Here is a 16,912-nt window from a genome sequence, read left to right as displayed (position 1 = left end):
TATTCATGTAACTAATGTCCTAACATTTTTACTATACTCTGGCCATTACTTCTACTCCTCGATGGAGGAGTTAAAGGCATTCTCATTCACCTTCCTGTCACTAGTTCATGGTGTGTGAGGTGGTGGTCCAAACCAGGCTGATTCCTTAGGGCATGTAAAGCTAAGGGCAGGCAACATAGCCACCCCTTCTTCAACGTTATCTTGAGCCTGACGATCCTTTCTTTAAGGATGCCCTTGAATCTCTCACATGTAATCTGTTGGCTTGTGGGTGATAAGCAGAAGAACACTTATGCTTAACGGTTAATAACAACACTATCTGTTAATATACTTAATTGACAAAATCTGGCTCATTATCGGATCTCAGCACTTCACGCACACCCCATCCTGGAAAATACTTTGTGCACTAAAAACCTTGCTGCACAAGTGGCATCAGGGTGTGTACACAGACCTTCTTCGATCCACCTGGAGAACGGACACACCACCACTATCAGAAACCTGTATCCAATGCACACCTACAGCATATGAACATAGTTAATATGTTAATGCTGAAAAGGATGATTCAGTCGAGGAATTACTCCTCTAATTATTTTCGGTAAACTTTTTACATACAATGCAGTTTATTACATCAAATGCAATGTGATGTAACAAGTTTGGAATAAACCAGATTTCTGCAATCATTGCAGCAAGGCTTTCCCTAGTTACATGCACAGGGCAGTGCATCGGTTCAATCGCTACCTTTAATAATGCTATTGGCATCACCGCCTTTCCAGTGCTTGTCGCCATGATGCTTAAGTAGGGATAAAGAACATCACCCTTTTCTTCCATAATTCCTGCTCTTCATTTGGTGCACTGCTCCGAATCTCAATTAATTGGGTTTCTGGCAAATTATTAAATCTTTCTTTCACTACCATAATCATGACTACCTTCTCTTTGACATCTGGAGTATCAAAACATGAAATATCTGGTGAATATGCAACCCTTTTGGCTTCTCTGTCTGCAGCTTCATTCCTGCAAGAAATAAAATCTGTTCACTTAGTGCCAGCAGTGCATTTAATGACTGCTATGGTTACTGGGAGCTGTAGTGCCTTAACAGGCCTGTCCAATAAGGAAGCGTGCTGCACTGGAGTGTGGTCTGCTCATAGGTAACCCCTCCTTTTCAGATGTGCTAGCCCTGCATGTACGGTTGATGTCACATAGGCAGAGTCACTGTACACCGGCACTTCCTGCCCTTTATGATTCTCAAGCACGACAATAAGCACTACTAATTCTGCCACTAACTTCAAACTGGCCATTTGCTCTATGCCTCACTACAGTTGCGCCAGAATGCCTTTCTCCACTTGTCTGATCAATTCTCGAAGACCCATCAATAAAGGAAATTTCCCCTCCTGGCAATGCATTTGCTTTTACGCACAGTATATTATCATAGAATTCAACATAGTTTGCGCAGTCATGCACATGCTCACCCTCTGCCACTGGCTCAGCAACAAATGTGGCAGGGTTCACTATTTTACATCTGACAATTTTAATCGCTGTCTTCAAAATCATTACTTCATAAGCCAAAGCTCTCTGGGAGGTCAATGTACCTTTGGATTTCTCTAAAATGCAAAATAAAGCATGTTCCACAAAAAGTGTCATTTAGCAGCCCATTAGTATACTTGTAGACTTCTCAGTTGAGAACACAGCAACTGGCAATGACTGTTCGCAGGGAAAGTGTCCTTTCATAACTCGGCCTAGAAATCCACTGTAATGTGCTAGGGGTTTGTACTCCAATGTAGTCCTCTGTGTAAGAACTGCAGTCCTGGGTGTCCCATTCATGTTTGGAAATAAGTAAAACTCCTCAGCATAATTGGGAATTCCTAAAACAGGAGGTGTACAAATTGCTTTCTTTAACTCTTCAAACACTTCCTCCGTCTCCTCAGTCCATTCTATTTTAACACCATTCACCTGTGCTTTCTTGAAAGCCTGCAATAGGGATCTTGTGTATGAACTGTAGTCAAACACCCAGGTTCTTACATAATTACATAGCCCTCAAAAACTGTTCCATCTGTTTCACTGTATGCAGTTTTGCAGTTTTCATAATCACCTCTGCCCTTTCAGGTGTCACCTTTTTCCATCATGTGAACTCAGTTGTCCTATGTATAACACCTCTTCTTGGCAATATAGTAGCTTTTCTTTGTCTACCGTATATCCTTTGTCTGCTAAAATAGTCATCAACTGAATCGAGTCCTGTCTGCACTCATCTTCTGTAGTGCTACAAATTAAAATATCATCTACATATTGTTTCACAGCACTCTTAAGATCAATATTGCCCAAGTCAATCTGGAAGACTCTGTTAAAGATAGATGGAGACTCACAATATACCGTTGGGGCAAACAAGTGTGTTTTGACCAGTCTGGTGGAACGTAAATGAAGTCCAGTGTTATGAATCCTTGTGCAACGGGATTGAGAAAAATGCATTTTTCAAATCAATCACCGTGAAATATCATGCTCTCGTGGGATACTGAATCGTATCATTGCCAGGTTAGGAACTAAATAAAACTCTGACTCTACAATCTGGTTAATCGGTCTCATGCATCTGGCTGAGTCTTGACAGATGTCTGCAGGAGCTGCTGAACCCCGACAGACCCACAAAGGTGTAAAGCACTCAACCCTTATATACACGACTAAGCACTTAACACCCCTGGGGGAAAGGGGAAGAGGATAGAATAAAAAAAACAGGAACAGGATTTCCTCCGAGTCCTTAGGATATCTGCAGTGGGAAAGAACACAAAACATCAACTCTGGTTAAGCAACTTGCACACATTTCTTAATCCCTTGGGTCTCCCAGTTAAACTGCTTATGGAGATGTTACCTGTTCTCCCTCTGCTAATTGCTTAGAGGGAAGTTTGGTTTAGGATGTTAAAGGTTTTGCAAGACGTACTAAATAACTTCAGATGAGGTTTAGAAATATGTTTTCAAGTTCCCTTACCATCTGTAATACTTCCCAAATATTGACCTTGTTTTCAATATTATGTGCTTTTACATATTCTCCAAAATGTAATGGCTGATAAAGTTCTGAGTCTTTTGCTCTCTTAAAAATGTCTTTATTTTTGAACTTTTAGTCTTCAGGGATTCACTTGCACACAGACCATAAACAGTTAATTCCTTTTATCAAGCTACAAAGAGTTAAAACTCATGCAGACGGAGCTTCTCTCCTTCCACGGTCAAACAGTCAATTTCTCTGTGTGATCCAGCGCTCTCTAATGTCTCCACGGAGAGATTACGGTCACTGCGCAATCACGAGGGAAAACAATGAAAATAAAGTTGTTTTGAAAGGCTGCCAAAATGGTGAGGGCTAGGAATATCAGCATTTCTCTAAAGTTCATTCTCAAGATTCCTGTGGCTTAAGCAAAAGAGTTGCATGCCTGCTATAAGATCTATAAAGAGTATCCAAGCCACAGTCCAAATGCAAATCTCCATTTATTAGTCAGTTTATGGCCTTATTGTCCTTCTTCTTTGTCATAGATCGGGTCTGCACATGCTGAAATCCTTCTTCTTGTCTTGCTCTGGATGGATGGTTGGGGGTGCTGCAACCGCTCCTGTGTAGAGTTTGACGTCATTCAGGTGGATCCATGCTTGTCTGCCTTCAAAAGGCTTCATGTACTACAAACCTTGCTGCACAAGTGGCATCAGGGGGTATCCATGGACCTGCTTCGATCCACCTAGAGAAGGGACACACCACCACTATCAGATACCTGTATCTGCTACATACTTGCAGCATATAAACATAGTCAATATGTAAATGTTGAAAAGGACCATTCAGGCGAGGAAGTACTCCTCTAATTGTTTGCAGTGTATGCCCAGTGGTAAACATTTGACATACGATGCAGTTTACTTCATAAAATGTAACATGTTCTAACAGGTTTAGAACAAACCAGTCTTATGCAATTGTTGTAGCAAGACTTTCCCTAGTTATATGCACAGGGTAGTGCAGCTGTTCAAGCGCTACCCTTAACATGGCTACTGGCATCACCGGCTTTTCAGTGCTATGTTGACACCATAATGCCTCAGTGGGGGATAAAGAACACCCCCTTCACTTCCACAATTCCTTCTCTTCCTGTGGTGCACTTCCTTGAATCTCCATTAATTGTGTTCTCAGTAAATGATTAAATCCTTCTTTCACTACCATATTCATGACTACATTTTCCTTACCATCTGGAGTATCCAAACTTGAAATATCTGGTGAATACACAACCCTTTTGGCTTCTGCATCCGTGGCTTTGTTCCTGTAAGAAATAAAGTCAGTTCACTTAGCATGTGCTGTGGATTTAACTATTGCTATGGCTACTAACAGTTGTAGTGCCTTAATAAGCCTGTCCAATAAAGATGCGTGCAAACTGGAGTGCCATCCACACGGAGGTGGCCCCTCCTTTTCCAGTGTGCTAACCCTGCGTGTATGGTTGACATCACACAGGCAGAGTCACTGTACACTGTCACTACCTGCCCTGCATGATTTTCGAGCGCGACTACAAGCGCTACCAATTCTGCCACTAGCACTGAAAAGTGAGATGGTAGTCTTGCACTTGCTACAACTTCAAACTCACCATTTGCTCTGTCCCTCACTAAAGCTGTGCCAGAATGTCTTTCTCCACTTGTTTGATCAATTCTTGAAGAACCATCAACAAAAAGAAATTCCCCTCCTAACAACGCATTTTCCTTTACGTGCAGTATATCTTCAGAAAACTCTACATAATTTGTGCAGTCATGCATATGCTCGCCCTCTGCCACTTCAGCTACAAAGGTGGCAGGGTTCACTATTTTACATCTCTCAATTGTAATCACTGGATTTGAGATCATCACTTCATAAGCAGAAGCTCTCTAGGATGTCAATGATCCCTTGGGTTTCTCTAATATGGCAAACAAAGCATGTTCTACAAAAAGCGTCATAGAGCAGCCCATTACAATGCTTGTAGATTTCTCATTTGCGAATGTGGCAGCTGCTGATGACTGGGTTTAGAATCCCACTTTCATATGCTAGAGGCTTGAACCCCAATGAGGTCCTCTATGTAAGCACTGCAGTCATAACTGTCCCATTTGTGTGCGAACATAAGAAAAACTCCTTGTCATAATTGGGAATTCCTAAAACAGGAGCTGTACAAATTGCTTTCTTTAGCTCTAGAAATCCCCCTCCAGTACTTCATTCCATTCTATTTTCTCATTGTTTGCCTGTGCTTTCTTTAAAGCCTGCCAAAGGGGTCTTGTGCACGAACTGTAGTCAAACACCCAGGCTCTTACATAATGAGATAGCCATAAAAACTGCTGCTCTGCTTCAGCATGTTCGCTTTTGCAGTCTTCATAATTGCCCCAGCTCTTTCCTTCACTTGAACTTAGCTGACCTATCTATAATACCTCTTCTTAGCAATACTGTAACTTCTCTTTGTCTACCTTGTATCCCTTGGCTGCTGGGATAGTCATCAACTGAATCGAGTCCTGCCCGCACTCATCTTCTTTGGTGCTACAGATTAAAATGTCATCTAACTACTCTAGCACAGCACTCTTCAAATCAACATTCTCTAGGTCCATCTGAAGGACTCTATTAAATATCGATGGAGACTCACAGTACCCTTGGTGCAGCCTAGAATGTTTTCAGAAGAGTCTGGTGAAACATAAATTAAGTCAGGTCTTGTGAGTCTTTATGCAACGGGATTGAGAAAAATGCATTTTTCAAATCGATCACCATGAAATATCGAGCTTCTATTGAGATACTACATAGTATCTTCGCCGGATTAGGAACTAGAATAAACTCTGCATCTGCAATCTGATTAATCAGTCTCATATCTTGTATAAATCTCCACAACCCTAACTTTGATTTTTTCACACGGTACACTGCGGTGTTGCACAATGATTCTGATGGCACCTGGATGCCTTGTTCCATCAGTGCTAAAATAGTCTTCAACATACCCTCATCCGCCTCTCGAGACATTGGGTACTGTCTTGCTCGAGGTAAAATTGCTCCTGGTTTCTGCTTTATTTAACTTCCCCTACCCCCTTCAATAGGCCTACATCGTAAGGGCCTGTAGTTCATAAAGCATTTTCCACCTTCTCCAAGACTTCATCAAAAAATGCTACCCGCTGCCGCATTATTGCCATGCACTGTGGGATCTCCCTTTTCTCTATTCTTGTCCAACATGTGATGCTCATAAAGAACACTACTTAATCATCTGCGGGGCCATCTCTAAACATGTAATTGTCAGTGACATCAGTCAATCTATTCACTTCCTCAATAGCTATCACTGTCCTCCATGGTCTACCCTCGTCATTCGTTCCTTCGTGCATCAACGTTTCCCCTCGTACTATGGCTGCATCTAATTCTGTTAGGAAGGTCTTTCCCCCCTCTTCATCCATGGGTATCTGTGGTCTGAACAAGGATTTGTCAGGTATCCTCATAGTCTTCCCCACTAAGCCAGATCGACATGTTAACAGAATGCTCACCCCATAAAGAAAAACCTCTGGCTCTATTGGAACGCTTTGCAGAGCCATTTGCCCTGCAAATGGCAATATGAATTTGCCTACATTCATGTAGTGTATTCCAGGGCTGGAACACACTATCCCTTCATCAGTGAAAGAAATTGTCATATTGAGTTTTGTCATCAAATCTCTTCCCAAAATGTTAACTGGCGTCTGTCATGAATACAACAATGGAAAAGACATGTCACACTTTCCTATAAAGACTGGTAATTCATCAGTAAAAGTAACTCGACACGTAGCTTTAGAGAACCCTTGAGCATTCATGGCATTTCAAACATTGGTTATTTTCCCTCTTGTATACATTAATGAGTAGTCCCTGTGTCTACAATCTAAAAGATTGGCCTCCTATAGTCACATTGACACTTGGTTACTCTTGGGGGTCTGGTGTCACTGATAGTACTGAATACATCAAGTCGTCATGTGAGCTGTCCTATTGTGGAGACATACATACCCTTGTACCTATGAAAAGATTTTCTCCCACCACAGTGACACAAGCTATTGTAGGTGTCAATAACTGTCCCATGTTTGCATTCTGCTGTATTTGCATAGGGGTGTGCTGCAACTGCCCTTGCAGTGGATTAATTTGTGCTTGTTGTAATTGCTGTGGTTGCTGTGCCTGTTGTTTTTGTGGCGTCTGATACACTGTCTGATCTTGTGTGAACCCTTCCCTAGCTTGTGAATTATATGCTGGAGGATAAGCTGTCCCTCCTTTTGAGAATTGACCATTCTGCACAAGCCCTTGTCTCCGGCATCCAAGCACAATGTGCCCTGTCATCCAATAAGTCCAACAAATGGGAGGAGCCCTTTTAACAAGTTCCCCTTGGTTGAACCCTCCTTGTACATTCTGATTCTGATTCTATGCACTCTGAAACCCACCTTGATTGTTTTGGAATCCACCCCTTCCTCTATATCCAATGCCACTACCTCGTGGTACAAACCCATTTCCTCCTTTGTCCATCAGGTTCTTATAATTCACCTGTGATATACCCGCTGCTTGCTGTACTCCTAATCCCTCTCTGCTCCTCAATACCACCCCTTCTATGGCATATTTTGACAATTTCTTCTACACTAGTTTAGCTTCCTCAAGTTTCCTAGACTCTTCTCCCTTCTTGTTTTTCTTCTGCAACAGCCGACAGCAATGCACTATTGTCAACTGTATTTCTGCCCATGGCTTTGCTTCCATTCCCACTTGCTTCTTTATTTTCCTCTGTACTTGCTCGGGCAACCCTTGACATAGAGCGTGGTAAAATAATGCCACTGTTTTTTCCAATGGGTCCCTCGTTTCAAAAGTCCAGCGCTCTTGAATGACCTGAATGTAAGCAAGAGGATATTTGTCTTCTTTCATGTTACGCGTCATGATTGCACCTATGTCTGATGTGTCAGGATACTGTACCCTGAGAGCCCTGCAGAGATCTGCTCTGCAATTATTAAACAGCAATCCATTGTGTGCTCTGTTCTCTGCTGTCACACTTGAATAACCTTCTCTCTTACATATGTCACTGCTCTTTTCCCAAGAATGGCTGCTAGGAGACCCTTAATGTCCACTATGGCTAGCGTATTTCGTCCTGTCATTTTTTCCATTTCATGAATCCATTTTCCTGCGCCCATGTCAAATTCGGAAGTTTGCATCTTAAATTGTCTTTATCCATCTGCGGCCATGGAATGTACTGTGGTTTTGCTCCCCCTTATTCCAATAAGGGAAACTGCGTAAACTCTAACCCGCCATCGGCTCCCATCGTTTTCCTATCCATTGTAGGGACAATGGTTCCTGACTGCATCCTCCCTGGCAATGATCTTAACCTGGCAGTGATTTTCCATTCTCATTATACGATCGTCCTTTGTGACTCTCTGGATATGTTATGGGATCTGGCATTCTATCCTTTGGTTGCTCTAGATCAGACCATCGTACTTCCATTGGGTAGCTCGGGTTGGTATCACCTATGGAAATATCCTACGTGAGTCATTCAATTGGTCTTCCCATGTTAGGTGGGTGCGCCTCAGACTTCCCCAAAAACTATTAATTACTCTGTTTCAGGGTCGCACGATGACCATTGGCCCTTGCAACATTATACACCACGCCCGGGTTGGAGCATCTGGATTGGCTGGAGCGGGTCTCCCCAGGCCTCACACCCTGTTCTGTTCACAGTGATTGGTGTACCTTTTCAAGGTAATGGGAAAGACTGTGTTTTCCCATTGGTGCCATTGATAAAGCCACCTAGTCTGGGGGACTGCATGTAAGTTGCAATGTTCGGTGGACAACCCATGTATCAGTCTTGTCTGCTAAACTGGGAACAGCACCTCTTCCCTCCATGAGTATATGTTCATTGTTCTGCTCGGCAGGGTCACATGGGTGAGGACCACTAAACTGAGTCTTTTGGCCTGCAATTATTGAGGATTTTTTTTGTATTTTGCAGGTGGCTCATTGCCTCGGAAATCAAGAATTTTCTACATGTCCTTCTTTTGGTTGTGAACACTGGGTCTGTGGTTCATGCTGCAGAGTCTGCATATCTTCTTTCATATTTTGAGGCCTAGGGCTTCATGCAAATTCACTACAGTCCATCTGTGGTTTCCTTATCTGTTCTAGTACTTCCTTGTTAGCGATTAGTATTGATCGAGCCCTTCTAGGTTTCTTATATGGTCTGTAGCTCCTTATGGCTAGTTGCGACAAAGTGATTACAAGCTAGCTTTGTGTATGCTTTGCTGTCTTGCATTTCTGCCTTTGGCTAGTGAAAAGGAAAAGCTTTTGACAATATGTATATGTGTCTGCCCTCTATCTACAGAACAGTGTAAGCAGGTTTCTTCATGCGTGCATGAGTGTCAGTGTAACTTCGTGCAGAAGTGCAAATTTACTCTGTGACTAACGTTGCTATGTTTTGTCGTCTAGTGAAGTGAGCACCACTGGTTATTCTTATCAGTCAACCTGATCCAGTGAGGAGGCACCTGTCTCTGAAAATAAATCAGCTGGATAGGGTTTGAATGGTTGTCTAAGAGACTATCTGTTCCCATATGTGGGACACAATGGTTCATCCGGTGGTTGGCCAAACAGCGAGTGGCATCTCTTGTTTCTCAACTTTCGGGCTGACAAGTGCATAGGGGACACAATGGCCATACCGGGGACCCTCTCTTCAGTCCCCCCTCTGGTTGACTTGTCGACCACTCCTACAAACCTACTCATCTTCATCTTCGGCAGCCAAATCGTTGTTACTCCTCCTAAGTGTCCATAAGATCTTGCATGGTCATCCAAACTCACGTAAAAACAATCTCCTTCAGGGTACACCATACCCATTTTCCCCAATAATCTTTCTAGCCATCAGGGCCCTCGAACACTACCCTAGTCGGGAACAATGGAGACCCTGGTATTTGTGTTCTCAGGGTATCTCGAGCTGCTATTATCTTGTCTTCTCTAGAAGTTGTTTCTACTAGTATTTTCGTTCCTACAGTTTTCTCTGTCATCTTTAGGCATTGTGTGATGAATTGTCTGATCACACATAGTGTCAGTAGCATTAGAACTGAAGCTGCAAGCAACACTTTCAGTGCATTGGCCATCCATGTAGGTATCCATGAGGAGGTGTATGATTCTACAACCTTCATCTTTCTCTGCACCTTTCGCTTCTTCTTCCATTTTGGCATGCATTTGTGATAACTTGTTAACAGCCTCAGCGAGTGTCCCGTTGGCTTCAACATTTGCTGGAACAAATGCACAGCAAGAAGATCTGATCCTTTAGCACCTTCCTCCTTCCGTTGCTGTGAGGAGATCCAGATGTTATACATTCTGGACGGCCATTAATCTTACTGCTTGGAGCTCTTCTTTTATGGCATTGAAGTCATTGACGGTCGAGTGTATTGTTTGCATCAGCTCCCATCTCGTGATCTGGAGCCATTTTAAATTTGTGTATGTCTGGACTGCTGGAACAATGGATGCTATGGTGCTATGTCATCTACAAACTCTTCCATTGCTGACGATATGTAGTTTCCTCTTTTGACTCTAGTGAAATCAAACAGATGCCTTATTTCTTCTTGTAGAGTCCATTTTAGGGAATTATTCTATCTTGATGTCCTTCTATGGCACTCCTAATGCTGGTGTGTTAATGTGTACCAGTGAACATTCTCCTCCCAAGCCGGGTGCCAGTTTCTCGCATGCCTTGGATCTGCAAGCAAATTAGTGATCCATTACTGCTACCGTGCCAACTTTCATGGCTGGAGCTTTCACTGCCTGCTCATATTATTTGTCCTCTCCAACATTTACTGCTATATCATTCTGGGAAAATAATGCTGCTCCGTTCAGTGGCACTATGGGCATGGGCCCAGCCTCATTGTCTATCCATGTTAGAAGCTTTGTACTCGTTTCCTATTTTTTTAGGCATTTGTGTCATGAGAGGACCAAGGCAGTGAATATGGCGAGGTAAATGTGCACAAGATCACACAGTGAACAACTTTCAGTCAAACAACATGCACACAGGAACCACGACACATCTACACTAAAGCCCAGGATGCGCAAGTAGAGCGGGATAACAATACAAATATATGAAAAGGGATGTTGGGTAAGCACTTAGAAGCTCCTTATGATTTCAAAGAAAGTCGGCAAGCTCCTTGCCCACAATTACTCTTACATGTACAGACAGCACTAAGCCCACATACAGGGCAAACCACAACAGGGTCTGTGAGCTAACATCCTTGATGGTATTGGATAAGGTAACTCAAAGACAATACTCACGAGGACGAGAAATACCACCTGAAATATCAGCGAATCCCACGAACCCTGTTGATCAAACATCGACCCACAAAGGCTATAACACCAATGGGAGGATAACTTAATATAAAAGACTCATGACAAGGGGCAAGTAGGACTGGTGATTACAGAATAGTAAGGAACTCATATACAGAACATAGGGAAACTGGCCTGCACAGAAAAAGGAAAGCACTGGGAAGTGCTTCCTGCAAAACAGAGGAAGACAGAAAGGGAATCCAGGAAGCAGAAATCACTAATAAGCACATTAAATTCGAAGTCCAGGGAAAAGGAACAAGAAAATAGAAACTAGGAACTAGACACTTAGCTATGAACCAGGAACAAGGGACCAGTCACAAACAGGAACACTGCAACAATCTCCCATAGGTTTGTCTTAGTTTGCCACAGAGTATGGCGTCTTGTATGACGAATTGTTGTTATATAAATATGTTTTTTATGCAAAATATTGAGAGCACGATCAAACGTCCGTTGAGGTCCATTGTAACTCCCTTTTTTAGACAATTGAAAATAAATCAGTCAGAGGAGACATTTTGCCAACTTCCTGAGTCGGTTTTATTATGTGGTGTATGAGTTATTCTGCATCCCCATCTTGTATGATGTGTTACTGATTAAAAGGGCCTCCGAGGGTTCAGGTGGTAGCATTGTTTAATGGTTGCACGGAAGACCCATCAACCTGTTGACTCCAGAGCTTTGAACGATCGTTCATCCTTCGCCATCTAGCTGGAAGATCGCAGGGTTTCCTGTGGAGAGCGTCCGATTAGAAAACATGCAAGTAGAATGGTGACAGTAGAGTAGAATCCAGGGACGTCATTTCATCAAAATGCCAGGGGTAGCGGAAGTGACAACACACGACCCTTGACCCCCCTGGTGACATCACAGGAACTGATGTCATTTGACCCCACCAAGAAGTGATATCGCGGGATGCGATGGAACGTGACCTTTCACCCGTTGACAAAACAGGAAGTGCTATCACATAGCATTGTACACTACAAAAAATATTGTCACGATATCACTATAATGTGATGTACATCTCATACAAGAATGGATCGCCGTATGTATCGTTAAGATCAGTGTGTATAGGCCCCTATTACCAAATTACTGTGAATGCAAGCAGACGTCCATGACCAAATGATAATAATGTGTTATTATAAAGCACTTACGCTTAAGCGCTTTATATAGAAAAAATATACACCCAATATCACCCAACCTGTGTTGGTACTCATTCATCGACCTCAGAAGGATGAAAGGCTGAGTTGAGGCATTTAAGAAAAGACTAAACCATCGACTCACCCCCTGAAGTGTGCCTGAAATAAACCTTTAATGAGTCTAGCAATTATTGTATAGAATTCCAGAAAGACACATTATTTGGTATTCCTAATCTCTCTTATTTAGGGTCAGTGCTGAAAGTGTTAGACTTGTGTGACTCCTTTTCTTCTTTTTCTTCTTTTTTTAAGAGGCTTTAACAAGAAAGCCAGCCACTCCAGAACTAAAGAGCCACATGGTGCTGGCCACAGCCAATGAGCTTACATTACAAAAAAAAATAGGTTTTCTTTTTTTTTTTTTTTCTTTCTGGAGGTCGCAAGGGTGACCCCAGAGGTCGCAAGGGAGACCTCAGAGGTCGCAGTTGCGACCGCTGGCGACCCCTAAATGATGTCCCTGGTAGACCCCCTACCTGGTTTCCACAGGCGCTTTGCGGAGGAAGGTGAAAGTGGTCGATTGATACCGAAGGCTTCAAGCTGAACGAGCGAATGGTGAGTAGACTAAGGAGAATGGCAAACTGAGGGGATTGGGTTGTGGTAGTTTAAAAAGTACCAAAAGTAACAAGAAAAAGTAACAGGGGTAACAGGAGATTTTTTGTGTGACAAAAGAGAGATAAGGAGATAAAGAAGGCCTGACAGTCCTGACCCAAGGGGTTTTAGAAGAGACTGTCTCACGCTCCAATGGGAGTACACTAGGCAAACATGCTGGGCAGATCTGCGTAAGGTGACAATCTAAACTCTGTAAATCAGGGTATTATGAGGGGCAGAGAGTAAAAGTGATCACTATGGTTTTTATTGAAAGAGTCGACTTCTCTGTTTAGGTATTTTTGTTGAATTAAGGTGTCGATGAGCAACACAAACTGTTGTATGAGAATTAAGATGAGGTTAAGAAGTTATACTATCTATCTAGGGAAGTGATCAGTGCCGATCCAGAGGTAGACAGAGAAAATTGGAGAGATAAAGGTTTTGAGAAGCAATTGTTGTAGCGCTCTCATATTTGTTGTTTTTATAAACACTGGTAAGTATTGACAGTCAATCGAGACTCATCAAATTGGTAGACATTTCTCCTCTAAAGCATATATGTAAGACATTGCCAATCCACATGCCCAAGCTCAAACAGTATAATGCGGAATGGGTGAAAGGCATGGCAGTTAAGATGTTCAGGCCATGGCCACAAGGGGGATCACTGTTGAAAGCAGTATTGCAACACATGATCACATACTTGCACGCTGCGTACACGGGAAAGAAGTTAGATAAAAGTTTTGATATTTTATAGCTTTGGAAGATGTACCAGGAAGAGAGGGTGGATCCGCCACCTGAAGAGTAAACAGCAATAACATAAAACATGTGGGATTGTATCTGTTAAAGGAACCGAAAGTAGCAACGGGGTATGGTAATCCAATATACAAACTTCCTGCTTATAGCAGTGACGATAGTTCAGAGGAGAGTAAGAGAAAAGAGGATCTTTTCAAGATGTTACAGAATAAGGGGGAGAAAAGCAAGCACTCGAATATATCAACAGAGACAGAGTGAGAAATTAGGGATGGAAAGGAGAGAAGGATAAAGCTGACGAGATAAAGCTTGTACAGAACGAATGGATGGGAGGACAGATACTGCTCAAGCTAGATGGGAAAAGCATCGAGGAAGTAAGGCAAAGAGAAAATTAGGATAAACAGGATTAAAAAGACAGGGAACGAGAAAGGAGATTAAAGGAAGATCAGCATAAAAGATGAGCATAAAATAAAAAGCAGACAGCAGCGAAAACAGATGTATCAGGAGGAGCAAGAAAGAAAGAAGTAAGGGCAGAGGAGCAAAGGAAGCATTACAACAGGCAGAGAGCAATAGAAGACTGGGATAGACAAGAAAGAAAAAAGAGAAGAGGAGGAAGCACATACATTAAAAGATAGAAGAATACAAAGACAAAAAGAAGAGGAAGAGAGGAGAGCAGGGGCAAGGAGAGAGGGGATAAGACAGGAAGAGGAGAGAGTTAGATGGGAGGCAAGAAAGCAAAGAGAATTAGATGAAGAATTAGAATGAAAGAGAAGACAGCGGGAGTGCAACATTAACCTCATTCGAAAGGAGCTGATGGAACCCAGTCAAGCAATACAATGGGGCAGTATATAGTTCCTCCCATTACAGGGAGCAAAATCAGGGCCATCCAGAGTAGCCTTAGAAGATAAATTTGATATAGGAAATATCAGAGACAGGCTTGATAAAGCCTATCGAGAATTGAGGGAAGGTAGTAAATCAGGAAGCTAAGGGAAGGGAAGGGAGCTCAAACACAAGTCCTCCAACCATGAAGCAAAGAGGAAAATCTGTTCAGTCTCGAGCCTAGAGACTTATCCCTAAGCAGACTGACCTTAGATAGAGGTGAGGAGAGTCACACTAGTTGTGGACTAGACATATCAGATGAAGAAAGGGAATCCTTCCATGGGGAGGAGGGAGGAGGTGCATGTGCCCCCGCTGGAGGCCCTCAGGAAGGGTGTGAGGCGCACCCACCTAACATGGGAAGACCAATTGAATGACTCACGTAGGATATTTCCATAGGTGATACCAACCCGAGCTACCCAATGGAAGTACGATGGTCTGATCTAGAGCAACCAAAGGATAAACCTTTAGGTTTTTTGGATGGGTTGGTGGTTGTGACGTCACCAAGAAACAAAACCGGGAGACATGTGCTCAAGAGCTGTGATTGCCAGAGATTTTGTTGTTTCCTGTATGATCCCTGTCTTTTGGAGAATAAAGACAGTTTATTTCCCCCATGGTTGAGTTCTCCGTTATTGCCAGAGAGAAGGGTTTGGATGGGCCCCAAACACTCTGCTAACTTGTGACATTATTGGTACGAACACCCGCGTCCTGTGGTATATTGCTACACTCTTTTCCCTGGTCTTGTTATTTGTTCTGATTAACTATTCAATGTTTTATTTTTTTTAGTTTTTCAAGATTTTTCATTTTTTGTGGCATTGTCCTTTTTGTGCTGTCATTCTTGTTTTATATATTCCTCCCCTGTCAGACTTTTAACACTATGTCTGACCCAGGTGGCAGCAGTGAGGATGATGTGGTTTGGGTTCCGAATCTGTCTCTACCACAGAGGGCTACAGGAATGACAACTACATCAGACAGTTGGAGATACTTCCATGTAAAGGCACACTGTTGCAGAAAAGAGGCTGAGGAGGTGCAATGCACCTTATGCCAGAAGATGCTACCACGTGGCCCTTCAAATGTTCTGTCACAGAGCTTGGGGTCATCTGTGCTTATCAATCATCTAGTACGGGTCGACTGGGATGATGTTGACGATGTATACAGCAAGGCCCATCAGCACCACAAGATCCAGATGCATGGACCTCGTTTGTTACGTAGGCGAGTATCTGCACATCTTCCATCAGTACCTCCATCCTCCATTGCAACACCTCCAACCAACATTGAACCCCGAATGTCTGCTACTGGTACCTCAAATCCAGCTGCGGCCATATTACTGGCACCCAATTTTTCAATGATGAAAATCCTATGCACTACATGCCACGATTGGGTAGTCCGGGAGGTGTGACGCTAGAGGATTGGACAAAGACTGTCTCTGAATATAATATTCATTGCCATCCCTAGTTTTATTTTAAAGTGGCAATTTTCCCCCCTTTTTTAGAAAAAACAAATAAAAATAAAAAACACCCCAAACAAATATATATATATTTTTTTTAATTAAAATGATATAGTTTATATATAAACTTTTCATTTAAGTTGCATAAGACATTTGACATTATTTACAAATTAGAACAATATGCTTCATCCTTAAGAAAAGAAACGATGGCCAAGAAACACAAAGAGTTACTTTAGGCAACTTGTGTATGCTCCAAGATATTGTCAAGGAATTGTACAACTGTGTGTATCAGCTTATTATTTTTGCCTTGAAGAAGTTTTAGCCATCCTGAATCGCCTTGTTCTTGTTGGTCTGAGATCTTGAATAGGTCTCCAAAGAGTATTCTCTTGTCCGCTAGTGCAGGACATATCATGATTAGATGCATGAGAGACTCTGTTATTTCTTTATTCTTGCAAAAGCGACAAAAATGTTCCTCCTTTGGTATATTTTGAATTTGGGATAGTCTTTGTCTGGTAGGAAGGATATTTAGTCGTAGCTTCATGAAAATTGTTCGAATGACTGGGGCCGGAAAAAGTTCCAAATAATGTGGAAGTTCATTCAGAGCTCGTATGTCAATTGGGCATTGTAAGTTCATGGAATATGCTGCCTTTTCTGCTATTGTTCTAGACCAATCATTGCACTGAAGTTTGATCTTTGCACGCTGTGGCCGGTTCATCAACATTTCCGTCGTGATTTCTTCTTTTGTCATTTGGTTGAACAGCTCGTTCTTCCATGCTTTCAAGCTGGTATTATGCATTGCTTGTG

This window comes from Ambystoma mexicanum, chromosome 1p (genome assembly GCF_040938575.1).
Source record: "Ambystoma mexicanum isolate Mex_15411 chromosome 1p, UKY_AmexF1_1, whole genome shotgun sequence".
Taxonomy (NCBI): Eukaryota; Metazoa; Chordata; class Amphibia; order Caudata; family Ambystomatidae; genus Ambystoma; species Ambystoma mexicanum.
This window is presented reverse-complemented; position numbering follows the sequence as displayed.